A 14,746-nucleotide genomic window follows, 5' to 3' on the forward strand; every position below is an offset into this window, starting at 1 on the left:
AAGAAGAGAATGACCTGGAGTCATTCCCATTTTTGTCCAGGCGCCCCCGACCGACCTCACTGAGGCCGGTCAGAAGCACCCATGTCTGCTCAGGTGCCCCCGACCAATCTAACAGAGGTCGGCCAGGAGCACCCATGGGACGATGACGACGGCTAGCAGTCGTATTGCACCGTCTGCCATCCGCAAGGCAAGGCAAGGGGATGCTGCTGTGTAGCACTGCAGTACCGCATCTGCCAGGAGGACACATATGGTGACAGTGAGCTGAGCAGGCTCCATGCTTGCCGTGGTATGTCGTCTGCATAGGTAACCCAGGAAAAAAGGCGAGAAATGATTTTTTGCCATTGCTTTCACGGAGGGAGGGAGGGGGGCCTGACGACATGTACCCAGAACCACCTGCGACAATGTTTTTGCCCCATCAGGCATTGGGAGCTCAACCCAGAATTCCAATGGGTGGCGGAGACTGCGGGAACTGTGGGGTAGGTACCACAGTTCAACGCTCCGAAAGTCGATGCTAGCCTTGGTACTGGGGACACACACAATCGACTGTATCAAATCGATTTCTAAAAAAATCGACTTCTATTAAATCGACCTAATTTCATAGTGTAGACATATAAGATAAATATCAGCATAGCTGAGATCACAGCACTTGCTTCTTCCTGGATAGAAACCAATATTTTAATCATATAGACAGTCATTCATAGCAACATCTGAGTAAACAAAAGTGACTAGTTGGAATAATGCAGCCCTGGCAAACTCCCTTCCTGACCTCTGGGTCCACTTTTGTGATGCTGCCTTGCTTTCCTTGCTGCTTTCTTATCACAATAAGGATGGACAGTGGGTTAACCAGCTCCACGTCCCCAATTTAGTGTTTTATAGGACAAACCATTCAAACCACTTATTTTTGTTATTTACTATAGCCCACAGCAACTGTTTGTGCTCTATTGCTTCCCCCTCCCACATTAAAATTTTCAGACTGAGTGTCTGATCTTGCCATGTTATTCTAGTAGGAGTTTTTTAAGCTTCTGTTTTCTTCTCTTCCCCCATTATGCTGATGCATTTCTGTTCTACATAACTGAGTGAGATTTATCAGTAATGTGCTTGTCTCCTCCAAACAAGTATTTGTTTGAGAAGGGAACGAGAGCTGCCATGTATTAACACAGCTGGCTGTTGCCCAGTTGTCAACATGCAATTTCAATAAGCGTCAATATGAAGCTTTTATATCTTAAAAGTTGATGATTGTGAAAGTTGCTAGATTGGTAGCACTGAGAGCTGAAGTCCTCTGTCTAGTCAACATGCAGCTCAGGGAACTGAAATACAAGCTTCCCCACGCTGCCTCACTAATGTGTCTCAGGGCTGGTCTACACTAGGGGAGGGAATCGATCCAAGATACGCAACTTCAGTTATGCGAAGTATCTTGGATCGAATTACCTGGGGTCCAGACGGCGCGGGATCGATGGCCGCGGCTCTCCCGTCGACTGCACTACCGCCGCTCGCTCTGGTGGAGTTCCAGAGTCGACGGTGAGCGCTTTCGGGGATCGAGATGCCATATCTTGATCCCGGATAAATCGATTGCTACCCGCCGATATGGCGGGTAGTGAAGACATACCCTCAAGCTTTATCTGGAGGATCCACATCAACTGGTGAGAGCCCATTCATTCCTTGGCCCCTGCCAGAACAGGAAGCCATTCTAGCAACCACAGGAAGTGACCTTTGTCTCAGTTATCAGACTATAAAAAAGATGGTGGATAAAACAGTTAACAGTTGCAGTAAGGGGAAGTCTCTGGGCCAAATTCTGATCTCAGTAAACTCATATTTACATAGATCTAAGGGCAGAATTTGTCCCACACTGTGACGGCTATTGTTCCACAGTACAGATGGCAGTAAGGTTTGGTTGTTATGGGCCTGATCCAATGCCTATTATGTCAAGAGATTACTATTGACTTCAGTGGGCACTGGATGGGAGCTGATGTGAAAGATTAATCCATTGAGCCATCCAGAATCCCCACAGAAAATCAGAGCAGGCACAATATTACCTCCAGGAGCTATCATCTATTCATTTTGTTGACAAAACTTTCTATTTCTATGCTCCGTGTTGACTGTCCTTATTTAGTAGAAGCCAGAAAATCCCAGACGAGGTTTTTGGTAAAGGTTATTGTACTTCCATTATTTCTTCATGACATCCATATCTATCAACACTCAGAATAGTATTAACTATTCTCTCTGTTCCAGTCTCCCAGTCACTGTTACTACTCAGGTTTTTCACACATCTTATCGTTGTCAATGTGCCTCCTTGGCACATCTCATTAGGGTTCAGTTAAACATCCTATATTCCATTCTTTCTGCCATACTGTAAAGTCTTTGCTTTCTCCTTTCTTCTTTTTGCAAGGCAAATCCCAGACTTAACTGATATAAAGAACTGCACAAAGGAAACCATTTGCAGTGCAAACAGACAAGAAGTTTTATTTATCCTGCAAAACCCAGGAGCTATGCTATGTATTCTTGAGCACCATCTACCAGCACTTCCTCTAGTAATGATTTACATGTATGCAGATGTCTTTCATAACAGAGTTCCTAGTTCTAGATTCCTCCCCACCCCATCCTGATTAGTTTTTAACACCTCAGTGGAAGCTTTATCTCTTCAGAGTGTCCTAAAGTAGTATTTTTCCTTGGCACAGAATATGCAGATGAGAAAAGAGGTTGTGAACCAGAAAGTAAGAGCTCAGCATTCCACAAGAAATGTGAACAGATAAGGCTAGCTTTATTTTTAGTAGGGTAGCACCCAGAGGCACCAATCAGCTTGATTGTGTGTTAGGTGTGATTAAAAACATAGTTCCCTGCCCCAAAGAGGTTACAATTTAAGAGCAGCATACTAGTACAAAGGATGGGAGGGAAGGGAGATAGACCTATACATGACCCCCCCCCACCACACAGTGTGTGTGGGATATATTTTGTGTGCATCACCTTTTCTCAGCTGTCCTTCAGTTTAGGCATTACGGGGGAAATTAATCCCTGTGCTGGTGATAGGGACTGAGGGAAGATCGCTTGGCCCCCTTTGCCATCTACGGCTGATTTAAACTGAGGTTCCCACCATCATAGCCCTTATAGAGTTTGTAGCAGCAGAAAGTTACAAGGATTAAGGGCTGACCCAGTCAAGTGGGCCTCTGCCCCAGATCTGCTCTCTTGATCTGTTCCCAAACCCCCTGGCCTGGAATGCATCTGCCCACCACAGAGGTTCAGCAGAGGCAGCACAGAGCTGATACTGCATTTGGGATAGTGGTCCTTTGCACTGGTGAGGAGACAGAAACCTGTCCTACACAGCCAGCACAAAGAGGCCAGAAGGCAGTTATAAATATGGCCCTATATATTAATTGAAATGGGTCTTGGTAAGAGGTATGTTCCAGGCCTTGGTTCTGGTGTGACATTAGTTTTATACTGGTGTAGTTTTATTGATTTAAAGGGATTTATTCATGGTTTACTTGTGGGAAAGGGAGATCAGAGTCAGGTTCAAGGTGTGCAGCTGAGCTGTATGTTTTCAGCAGCACCTTGGTGCCATCTCAGGTTGGTCAAGGCAGTGGCTTTATGCTGGTGGAATTCCACTGCAATCAGTGTAAGCCAACTGCAAACACAAGATCATGCACTGCTATGTCTTACATTCTCTCGCTCTACTTCACGGACACTAGTGCCATTACTTCTGGCTTATACTGTATAACTATGAATAGAAATTAAGTAACTTAATTATACACTGAGTATAAAGGATTAAGTCCTGTCTTATAGCACCCACCTCCTACCAGACCAGGTTGGGCACGTACTGAGCCAGCTCACGTCCTGGGACAATTCTGTCTGAGCTCTAACGGGGAATTCGTTTCCAGCAGGGTTAGTTGTTTTATTTTAAGCTTTCTTAACAATCATAGAATATCAGGGTTGGAAGGGACCTCAGGAGGTCATCTAGTCCAACCCCCTGCTCAAAGCAGGACCAAACCCCAGACAGATTTTTGCCCCAGATCCCTAAATGGCCCCCTCAAGGATTGAACTCACAACCCTGGGTTTAGCAGGTCAATGCTCAACTTCAGACTCTTCCCTCAAAAGTCTGTGCAGGCCAAGTCTGTCCCTTACACCAATAACTTAAGCAACCCCAAATTTCCTGGCTCTTACCTCAGGGCCTCAGCAATAAAGGACTTCACATGCTCTCCATTTTGTCCATTAGGTTTCTGGAGCAATTCCTTTCTACAGTAACTCTAACAACAGTCCATTAGGAGCATAGCATCCTCCAGCTTTCTGGGGGTGTTACAATTCCCTCTTTATTTCCGGCTGCCCTTTTTATAAGGGTCAGCTAATTAAGTCCCAGCACTTTCTCAGGTGCAGCAGACAGGGCTAATCAGCTGGCTGCTCGCCTCTAACCCCAAAGGACTGGTCTCCCTTATACCTTCAGTATATTAATGAGGTTTATTAATTGTGCAGATTACAATTCTGCAAGTGACATCACAGTTTACTGAAAACATTAAAGCCCATTATCTGACTTCAGCAGAAATGGAGTTTTATGATTCCCCTCTAAGAGGGTTTCTCTGTAGTACAGACTTTTAAAAACATTTCCACTGGCGCTACAGCATGGTAGGTGAGTCAGGTCACCCCTCAGATTGGAAGTTCAGTCTTTGATATGTGTTCTTCAGAAGCTGCCTGGGAGAAGAGGTGAGGGAATACGATTATTATACTTGGGAGATGTTAAGATGAGGAAATCTGTCTATCAAGGCTCTTACAAGGTTATCTGCAGCTGTGCCCACCATATGCTGTGCTTTTATTTATAGACCCATAGAGACACTCACAAAGTGCTAGGTTGGGACAGATTTTTTTTCCCTTCAAGACAAAAATCTCTCACATTTAGGCTGGAAGTGAGAATGTTTAAGCTGTTGATATTTTGCACTGGGGCTGCCACATCTGCAACTGGGACTTCTCCGAGTCTCTGATGAAAGAGCAGGCAGATGGAATTCTAACCTTTTACAAAGGGTACATTAAGCAAAACAAATGGGAATTAGATTAGTACAGCCATTCACTCGCAAGTTTTGTCTGAGAAAAGGTAAAGTTCAGACCTTGCTTTATGTAAGAAGCCTAGTGTTTGTCCTTTTTGGTATTTACTCTATTTTTGGGTGGGGGCAGAGGGGAAGGAGTAAGGGGTCATTTCCTGGCATTCAGTGTGTTTAGTCAGATAAAAGTCACCACCTTGCATCAGCTGCAGATGGGCAAATGCTAGCATAGAACCTTGGAGTATGATCATTTGTAGAGATCCCTTAAGAGCAAAGGAAATGCCTTCACAGGAAGTAGAATAGTTGAGTCAGTTCTCTTTGATTATTTGTTCATTTGAGTTACAGTTACAATAGACCAAGTTCTTGTGCCTTAATGGTATTTTTCTCTAGGGCTTGATCCTGAACTCTTACTCATGAAAAGCTCCAGAGATTTCACTGGGAGTTTTGCCTGAGTAAGGAATGGAGGAACAGACCCTTACTTGGAGTCAAATAGGAGTAGAGCTATCTTGCCTTGTTATGCAGTAACAACAATAAACATTATTTTAAAACTACAAAAAATAGAATTTTCAGAAACTAACTGGATAGTGAAGGAACGAACCTAATGAAAAATTTTGCATGAACAACCTGCCATTAAACATTGCTGTTAGGCATAGCATACATCTCTTCTGCCACCATATTAACCAAATCAGAATCACTCTGGATTTACACAAACGAGAGAGGAAGCAGGCCCCTCGATGTCATAACTTAGAGGTAAAACAAAATGCAGGGGATACTCTATACCAGGGGTCGGCAACGTTCGGCACGCCGGGCTCGCCAGGGTAAGCACCCTGGCGGGCCGGGCCAGTTTTATTTACCTGCTGACGCGGCAGGTTCGGCCGATCACGGCCCCCACTGCCCGCGGTTGCCGTCCCGGGCCAATGGGGGCGGCGAGAAGCGGCGCGGGCGAGCGGCGTGCCGAACGTTGCTGACCCCTGCTCTATACAGATGCCACTACCAGGAGAAGAATCTTGACAAAAGGTACACCTGGGTGCTAGGAAATCTGATTTTTTTTTTGGAAGTCCTCTTCTGGTCCAATGATGGTGCTGATGTGTAGCTGGTATGGCTAGAGAAAAAAAACAAATCGCATTAAAATAACACGAGTGTTTATTATACTAAAAATTATCCACAGTAGGTTTTTAAAAAATCCAGAGAATACATTTCCTCGCACTACATTGTTGTATATCTACTGGCATGATTGTTGTTTGCAATCTCCATGATGAATGATACAGTTCACGCATGCAACTTGGTGCTCTATGACACAAAGAATGGGGGAGTGGTAAATAATAAGGAGGGCACCAATATGCATTTTAATATGGCCAAATGAAAAGTCATACATTAGGGACAAACTATGCAATCCATGCTTACAGGATGGGGGACTCTATTCTGAGAATCAGTGACTCTGAAAAAGAACTTGGGGGGAACCATGGTGAATAATCAGCTGAACATGAGTATATTAATGAGGTTTATTAATTGTGCAGATTACAATTCTGCAAGTGACAGTATGGCTCTGTGGCCAAAAGGGGTGGTTATATTAGTTCTGTGTTTTTGTACTGGTGCAATTGCTACAGGAATACTGTGTCTAGTTCTGGTGTGTGCAGCGTAGTTGCAGCTGTGTCAGTCCCAGACTATTAAAGAGACAAGGTGGGTGAGGTAATATATTTTATTGGACCAACGTCTGTTGGTGAGAGAGACAAGTTTTTGAGCCATACAGAGTTCTTCTTCAGGTCTGGGAGAGGTTCTCCTAGAGTCACTGAAAAATGCAAGGTGGAACAAATTGTTTCGCATAAGTAATTAGCACATATTGAAAGGGACAGAGGCGTAACAAGGAATTTTTGCGGCCAAGGCAAGGGCCAGCTCCAGGCTCTTCGGTGGCGGGTCCCTGAGTCCCTCTCGGAGGGAAGGACCTGCTGCTGAATTGCCACCGCCGCTTCATTCATTCATCGGCGGCAATTCGGCGGCGGGTCATTCCCTCCGAGAGGGACTCCGGGACCCGCTGCCGAATTGCCGCCGAAGAAGCTGCTTTTTTTTATTTTCCCTCCACCCCGCTTGGGCAGTAGAGCTGCGCCCCTCCACTTTGCGCGCCTGAGGCAAGTGCCTCACTCGCCTCGCCCTTGTTATGGCACTGCTATGACTGCAGAGGTGTTAATAGGTAAGAGGTTAACATCCCTTAACATAGAACAGAGGTTCTTAATCTGTGGTCTGTGGACCACCAGTGGTCCATGAGCTCCATTCAGGTGGTCCGCGGATAGTTCCCTCTAAGGTGTGCACCTGGGTGGCTGCACATGAGAGAATGAAGGGCCACCCACCTAATTAGTGGAGCCGCACTAATTAGGTACCTGGACCCTGGAGAAGATGCACATGTAAAGTGAGGTGGTGGCCTTGGGGGAATAGGTGGAAGGGGGCAGTGTGGTGAGAAAATGGGGTGGAGGGAATTTGGGACTTGCAGGGCTGTGGAGGCCAGAGAAAGAGGTGACTTTCCCCAGCTCCAGGGCTGCAGCTGCCGGGGAAGACAGCCCTCCTTCCCAGCCTCAGCTCTGTGGCTGCTGTGGTGGGGGAGAGACCCCCCTCTTTCCCATTCCCAGCTCAGAGGCTGCTGTGGTGGGGGAGAGAGGGAGAGACCCCCCCTCCTTCCCAGCCCCAGCATGGGGGCTGCCATGGCGGGTGAAAGAGGGCACATCCATCGCATTAGAAAGGTAAGACTACTGATATTAAAATATGATTTGTGTGCTTTTATTTGTAGAACAAAAAACGTTAATTATTATTAAGCTTTTTTTATGTAGCGCTTTTATCCAAAGTGCTTTACAGTAGTTAGCTAACGGTACAAACAACATTTGGAAAGATCATTAAGTGGTCTGCCGAGATCCTCAGCAATTTTCAGGTGGCCCGTGGAAAAAAAAGGTTTGAGAACCAATGACATAGAACAAGACATCCTGGACCTGGTATTGTCCCTGACTTGCTGTCTTGAGTTCCCTGGGAAGGGGTTCCTTCCCTGTAGCTGAGCAGATCCATACCAGGACCGACCAGACATACTGGGTGTATTGCTCTGGATTCTCGGAGAAGATGAGGATATCATCCAAGTAGACTTTGATGTACTGATCTAGGATGTCATGGAAGGTCTTGTTCGCAAAGTGCTGGGATGTTGCAGGTGCATGTGTGAGGCCAAATGGCAGTACCAGGTATTATTAATTGCAGTACCAGGTTTGAAAAGCTGTCTTCCAGTCATCCCCAGCTTGGATCTGAACCAGGTTGTAGGTTGAGCTTTGTGAATACCTGGGCTAATCATACATGGTACAGTAGCTCTGTGATGAGAGGAGGGGGTGTATTGCTTCCTGATAGTGACCTGACTGAGGGCCCCATAATGCACACATAGGCACAGGATTCCATCTTTCTTTTTAAAGAAAAGAACTGGAGCCCTGATGGGAGAGATGGACAGTTTTTATAAGGGCCTTGTCCACGTTTTCTTGGAGACAGAAATGCAGGGCATCCAGCTTGGGTTCTGACATTGCACAGATGTGGCCAAATGGTACCTTGGCCCCTGGTTGCAGCTCGATCGGGCAGTCATAATACTGGTGGTAAGTTGTCAGCATTATTTTTCGTTAACACATCACTGTAGTTGCCATAATTGGGGTGGGCAGCACTGGAGTCAACTCTAGTGGTGGTCCCACCTGGTCCACTGCCAGGGCTGGAGGGGCATATCTTGGTTCTGGGGTTCAACAGGTGGCACACAGTCAGATCTTCTGGAAGAACGTGGAGCAGAATCTAACTTGGTGCTCATGCCAAAGGATGTGTGGATCATGAGCCACCAGCCTTGAAATGCCAAGGATTATGGGGAAATGTAGTGAGTGGATCATCCCAAACTGGAGGGTTTCTCAATGGTCCTGGATGGCAACTTCCAGAAGCACTGTCTCCTATGTCACTGGCCCCATTGACATGGTGAGTCATCTATGGGTTAGGAGCAGTCTTTGGTCAAGCTGGAATACCCTGAGCATGGACCATATCAGCATCCATGAAGTTGTCCATTGCCCCAGAATCCACCAGTGCCCACTGTGGTGGAATTTGGTAGGGCTCCCCTGAAACGCAGAGGTGAACCTGGACTTTAAGGTCCAGGGAGTGTTCACCATCCCTGGCGCATGCCGCAGTGAGGAGTAGGGGGGCATTATCTCAAGGTTTGTCCAGGCCAACCCCCTCTACTGGGCCTGCATGTGGTCATTTCCCAAACTGTGTCATGCTGGAGCTCGGGATTGGCAGTTGGCAAGAGCCTGGCTGGATCTCCCACAATAGAAACACAGCTCATGGTGATGACAGTGCTCTTTTTCCTCACAAGACAACAAGCACTGTTCAGCTGAATGAGTTTGAGGTCCAGGTTGGAGTCCAGGTACTGAGGGGCGCTGGTCAGCTGGTAACACAGACTCCTTCCTTTTCTCATGTTGTTTGTGGAGCTGACTGTCATGGCGTATGACTAGGTTGATGAAGGTGTAAGGGGGATTTTGACAACCAGCAGAATGCCTAATGCTTTTAGGTCATTGCCAGTAACTGGAATATTAATGAATTTGCTTATTGCTAAAAGCAACTAAGCTAGTCACTAGGCCTTTGCAGGAACTTTAGCATAACAAAGGCAAGTTGGAGGGGAGGAGGGTACAAGAGTGACCACGAGAAGTGAATATGGCCCTCCACCTCTCCTGATAAGCTCTCTTTTGAAATTGATGGGGTATGCGTCTTTGAAGAACAGGAAGTCTGGCTATATCTGTAGAACTGTTGTTATTTGGAAATATAGCTACAAGACTAATGGCTCAAAATTGCTTTCCTAACTTTTTTGATTGGCATGTTACTGTTACGCTAACAAAATTAAAAGGGGGAGGGAAGTCTGAGTTAGTTGGACACACATATCTTAGGATCCCCAACGGCAGACAGAAGACTGGCCATTGGAAGGCTGTCGTTATACCACTCAAAGACCACTTCAGACTTTGGTAGTTATTGATTTTTGGGATGTTCTACTAACCTGCTGCAGATGTGTGTAAGTGCTTGAGACTAAATAAAGTAAAAGCTTTAAGTAAAAGAACTCTTGTTTGTTGTTTATACTGAACATGTATCAGATGGACATGGTATATCCCCACTGTTTTATTTCCTGACACCGCCTCACAAAGAGTAAAGTTACCAAGAGCTTTGGGTTCAGAAAACCCTGGGTCACAAAGGTATCTAAGTTGGTTGGGGCCTCCACATGGGCTAGCTCATTCTTAATCTTCTCACGTAGCCTCCACCAGAACTGGTAGAGTTGAGTTGCTTCATTCCACTCAGTGTCAGAGACTAGAAATTGAAAGTGGGTGGTGTAGGAAGAGGACAGTCCCTGTCCCTGCTGGAGTTTGCACAAGGCCACCTCTGTCAAGCAGGCACAGTGGGGGTCATCGAATAGGGCAGAGAATGCTTGGAAAGAAGGCATCCCATTTTAAGAGCATTGGGCTCACTCATTCAAGTAGTGGTGAGGCCCACTCCAATGCAGCTCCTGTCAGGAGGCTAATAATGAGTCCTACTTTTGCTTGGTTGGTGGGGTAGGACCGGGGACAGAGCAGAAACAGCATTGGTTAATAACTCCGCTGAATTTTTGGCAGTCCCCATTGAAATGTTCTGGGGGACGGGGGACTGGGTCCCGGTATGCAGCTGCAGCATGGTGTCTAGTTGTCTGCGGAGTGCTGTGCCAGGTTGGCCTGCAGTGCCAAGTTTTCTTCATGGAGCTCGGTGGACTCCTTGCGTAGAGCTTGGTTCTCTGTTGTGAGCTGTGATAACTGGGCTGCAAGTGTGGAGAGCACCTCTTGGGGGTGGTCAGCCAGTTCAGGCATCTCCAGTACCCTCTGGGATAGGCTGGGCATGGAGTGGCCCGCTGGCTCAATTTCTCCCCAGGGTATGTCTTCACCATGGGCTAGCGTGGTTCAGGCAAATTATCAGGATCCCAACAAGAGAAGTCAAGGCCAAGGGTCAGAGAAGGGGCAAACCTGAGGCTAAGAGTAGCTGGAGAGTTGGTAGTTAAGTCCAGGCCAGGGCTGATAAGAGTCAGAGTCTAAAACAGGTTTCAGGGTCCGAGTCAGGAGGCTGTTAGGCAAGAGTTAAAAATTCAGTTAGCAGCTGAGGCAGAAACCCACGTAACTAACAAGCAGAAATACCAGAGGCCCAAGGACAATGGCAGCTATAAACGCTTAATAACTTACATGGTCAGATGTCCGCCCAGTAACTCAGCCTCTCAGTAAGAAAAAACAGTACAAACCCTCCACGGCTCTATGGATATCTGTGAACACTCATCCCCACTCCTTCGCCTTAAGGGCAGTCATAATTGATGTAATCAGAATAGTTTCTATGTATATGTTCTGCTCCTGTCATTATCATGTCAAGTCTTCTCTCTCTCTCTCTCTCTCTGAAACAATGTTTGTCTCTGTAAGTACAAAATAATTGCAAATGAATTAATAAGAAAAGGTATATAATTGGTCTCTGTAACACCATACTTTTGAAGCTGTTTATCAGTCTTCCCGGTGCCATGAATAAACCTCTTCAGTATTGTCTGTGCCTGCCTAATTCTTGGGGAAAAGAATCTCCTTGCTTCACAAGGCAAAGCCCAAATCAAGCCAAGGTCAAGCCAGGAATTCAAGAGCAAGGAGTAGGAATGGTTGTGGCAGCTACAGAAGATCCATGCTGTTGCCTGGAATGCCTCTTGGGTTTATATAGGACAGGGAGCCATGGGGCGGCTGTCTGTCAAACCCTTGAGGTGTCCATGAGTTGGTTACAGCTGTATTGGTGGCAGCCTGGAGATGCGAGCTACTTGGTAGCTCTAAAGGACTGGCTGCTAGTCTGCAATGTTCCAGAATTCTGCCAGTGGTAGACATGATGAGTCAAATTCCCTGCTGGTGTAACTCAATGCACTTATGCCATAAGAGAGTTTGGTCTGACATTTATGAAAATGAAATCTTGTTTCTGTAAATAAACGCAGATTAAACATGGAACTCAACAATTATAGGGAGGCTTTAAAACTGTGTGTGTGTGTATGTGTGTATAAATGTTCCCCCCGACTCCCCAAATGTCAAATTATTATTCTTAACTGTCAGTGCAATCTCTTCTTTGCAGCCGCACATCCAGTGCATGAGCTGTCTTTTTTCATTTGTAGCTGCCACACTGTAGCAAAAGGAAACAAACTCTGTGTGATCACAAATGTGTCCATAATTCATTATAACACATTTTAAGCCAGAAGCTAATAACAAGGAAAATGACTAATACTTGAATAGTTTACTGCATATACAAACAGTGCAATAATTGCTTCTCTGATAGAGCAAAAGATCATAAAAGTGTTTTACAACATTCCTTAATTGTACCAAAAATTGAAAACTAAGACTTTATTGCAGAAAAAGAAAGCATTAATCTGTCTAAGAGCAGTTTTGTGGATAATGTTCCAGGGGAGGTGCCGCGATAATGACTTATGTTTAATACGTTTCTGGGTTGTGGCACCAAATATGGTGGAAAGGGTTGTATGGTGTGTGTTTATTAGCCTGACCACACTGTGTTCCAGTACAGCCCACATTTAATATAACTTGCAGAATTGCATTTGCAGCATATTTGTTTGTGTTCCTTTTAACAGGAAACAGCTTCAGCTACCCAGCTGTAATGCATGGATAGCAGAGGTGGGAAATCATTCCCAGGTTGTCATGAATCACTTACATGCAGTAGCTTCTGAAAGTGATGCTTTCCACTAAAAGCCTATTAGCAACAGGTTGGATCATACAAGTAATGCATAGAGTGTGGTGATAATGGGACTCAGGCAGCCAATGGAGAACATAAAGATATGGGGACAGAAAGAGGAGGAGGAGGAGGTGCAGCATTTGAAGGGAAGCTTGTAAATGGTGTTGCAATAAGAACAGGAGATAGGCAGAAGATAGCAAGGTGGGATAACTTGAGATAAACTCTGAACGCTTTATCATAACCAAGACAAATCCTGAGTGTAGAGAAGGACTGCCATATTTAATGTCGTTGCCTGGTTAACCTAGGGTAGACCACGACTAGCTGACACAATATTAAACACGTTAGTTAACGTGTTGTAACATGATAAGATTGTCTAATATAAACAAGTCTTGAGCATGGTCTCTTGGCAGGACATTCTGGGCTGGGTGCTCTCAAACAAGGAAGGTCTTGTCTACAATGATTGCAAAGTTGTATTCAGCATAATGAAATGATGGAGAAGCCTTGAGGAGAGCAGTAGCCTCAAATGGCTGTACAGCAGAGGCCACTGATATGCCTAGCTCCATTTTCACAGGCTCTCTAGATGGAGTTGTGAAGAGGTAGTGGATGAGAGAACAAACAAAAAGAGACGTGTCTCTTGCTTAATGCATTCCTGGAAGGCATTCAGATACCATGGTGATGAGCACAGTACAAGAACCTATGTAGAACAGAATTGTAGAGGTAGCTCCAACAGTAACTTCAAACAGTGGCTATGAGTGCTCCATACTATCTCCACCCTTGGATACTTTGGTTGTGATTGTCAAAAGAGGCTAAATAAGAGGCCTCTAGCATAGTATCTGAAAACTTTAACCAACAGAACTGGGATGACTGCTAAGCAGCTCGAATGCTGCTGGACTGACTAAATGCGGAGACAGTAGAGTATTCCCTGTCGTAGAGAGTTTACCCTTTAATTTGTAGGTTAAATAGTTCATAATTGAGACAGTTTATCCTGTTCTAAGGACATAGGGTGAGAACATAAGGGGGGTAAATTTGATGCAGTGTGATCCAGTTTTGCTCATGGCTGTGTGGATGTGGTGAGGGAGCTTCGTGCAGTTGCCTGCAAGATAAACCCTTGTCCATCAAGATTGATGAAATTCAGTAGAGAGTATCAGGGTCCATTAATAATACTTTCTTGTCTCACTAAGCTATTGTGAGGATTCATTCTTGTTTGTAAATTACTTGAGATCCTTGAATGGAAAGTGTTATAATATTTCATAATGAAGATTATTAATATTGCCTTTTTGTGAGGTGAAAGGTGCTAGCCACCTTAAAGCAAATAAGCTTTTTGTACAAGAAACCATAATGAACAGCCACATTAATTTCTGTCCCTTTTTGGCCACATCCATCCCTATTTTGAGAATATGACCTGAGGTGCAGATCCAGTGTTAAGCACTCTTCAGAGGCACAAGGGATTCTGAGGATCCCTGCTGTCCTGCTAAAGCCAAGGTAACACTTTATTTCCCAGGCTTATCTGAAATCTATGCTGCAGCTCTGATGGGAGGAGGCAACCTTTAATCCTTACTGTGAATCAATGAATTTAGATACTTCTGAAATAAAATTTGATTGGGGGGAGATGGGGGGGGGAGAACAGATTCTCCACTGTCTTGCACCTTGTGTGCTTGTATGCATCTGTCTCAGATGCATGTTAAAGGCTACTAGCTCAGATTTCTCCACTCTCTGGCACCAGAGGAAGCATTTTACATACATTTTGTGCAGGTCTAAGTAACTACACAAGGTACAAAGCTGTGGCGAATCATACCCACTGCTTTAGGGCTAGACTGTGAACACGTTCCTCACATTGGTGATCAGTCACACTCAAGAGCAGTTGTGTTGTGAACTCCTTATTCACACTGGGTGTGTCTGTGTGGCCCTTACCCATTAAAGCATAACTACTGCTCATGCATTGTTATGCAAAGTAATTTAGTGACATAACAGAA

The sequence above is a fragment of the Terrapene carolina genome, unplaced genomic scaffold (genome assembly GCF_002925995.2).
Source record: "Terrapene carolina triunguis isolate 2854851 unplaced genomic scaffold, T_m_triunguis-2.0 Scaffold97, whole genome shotgun sequence".
NCBI classification, from domain to species: Eukaryota; Metazoa; Chordata; order Testudines; family Emydidae; genus Terrapene; species Terrapene triunguis.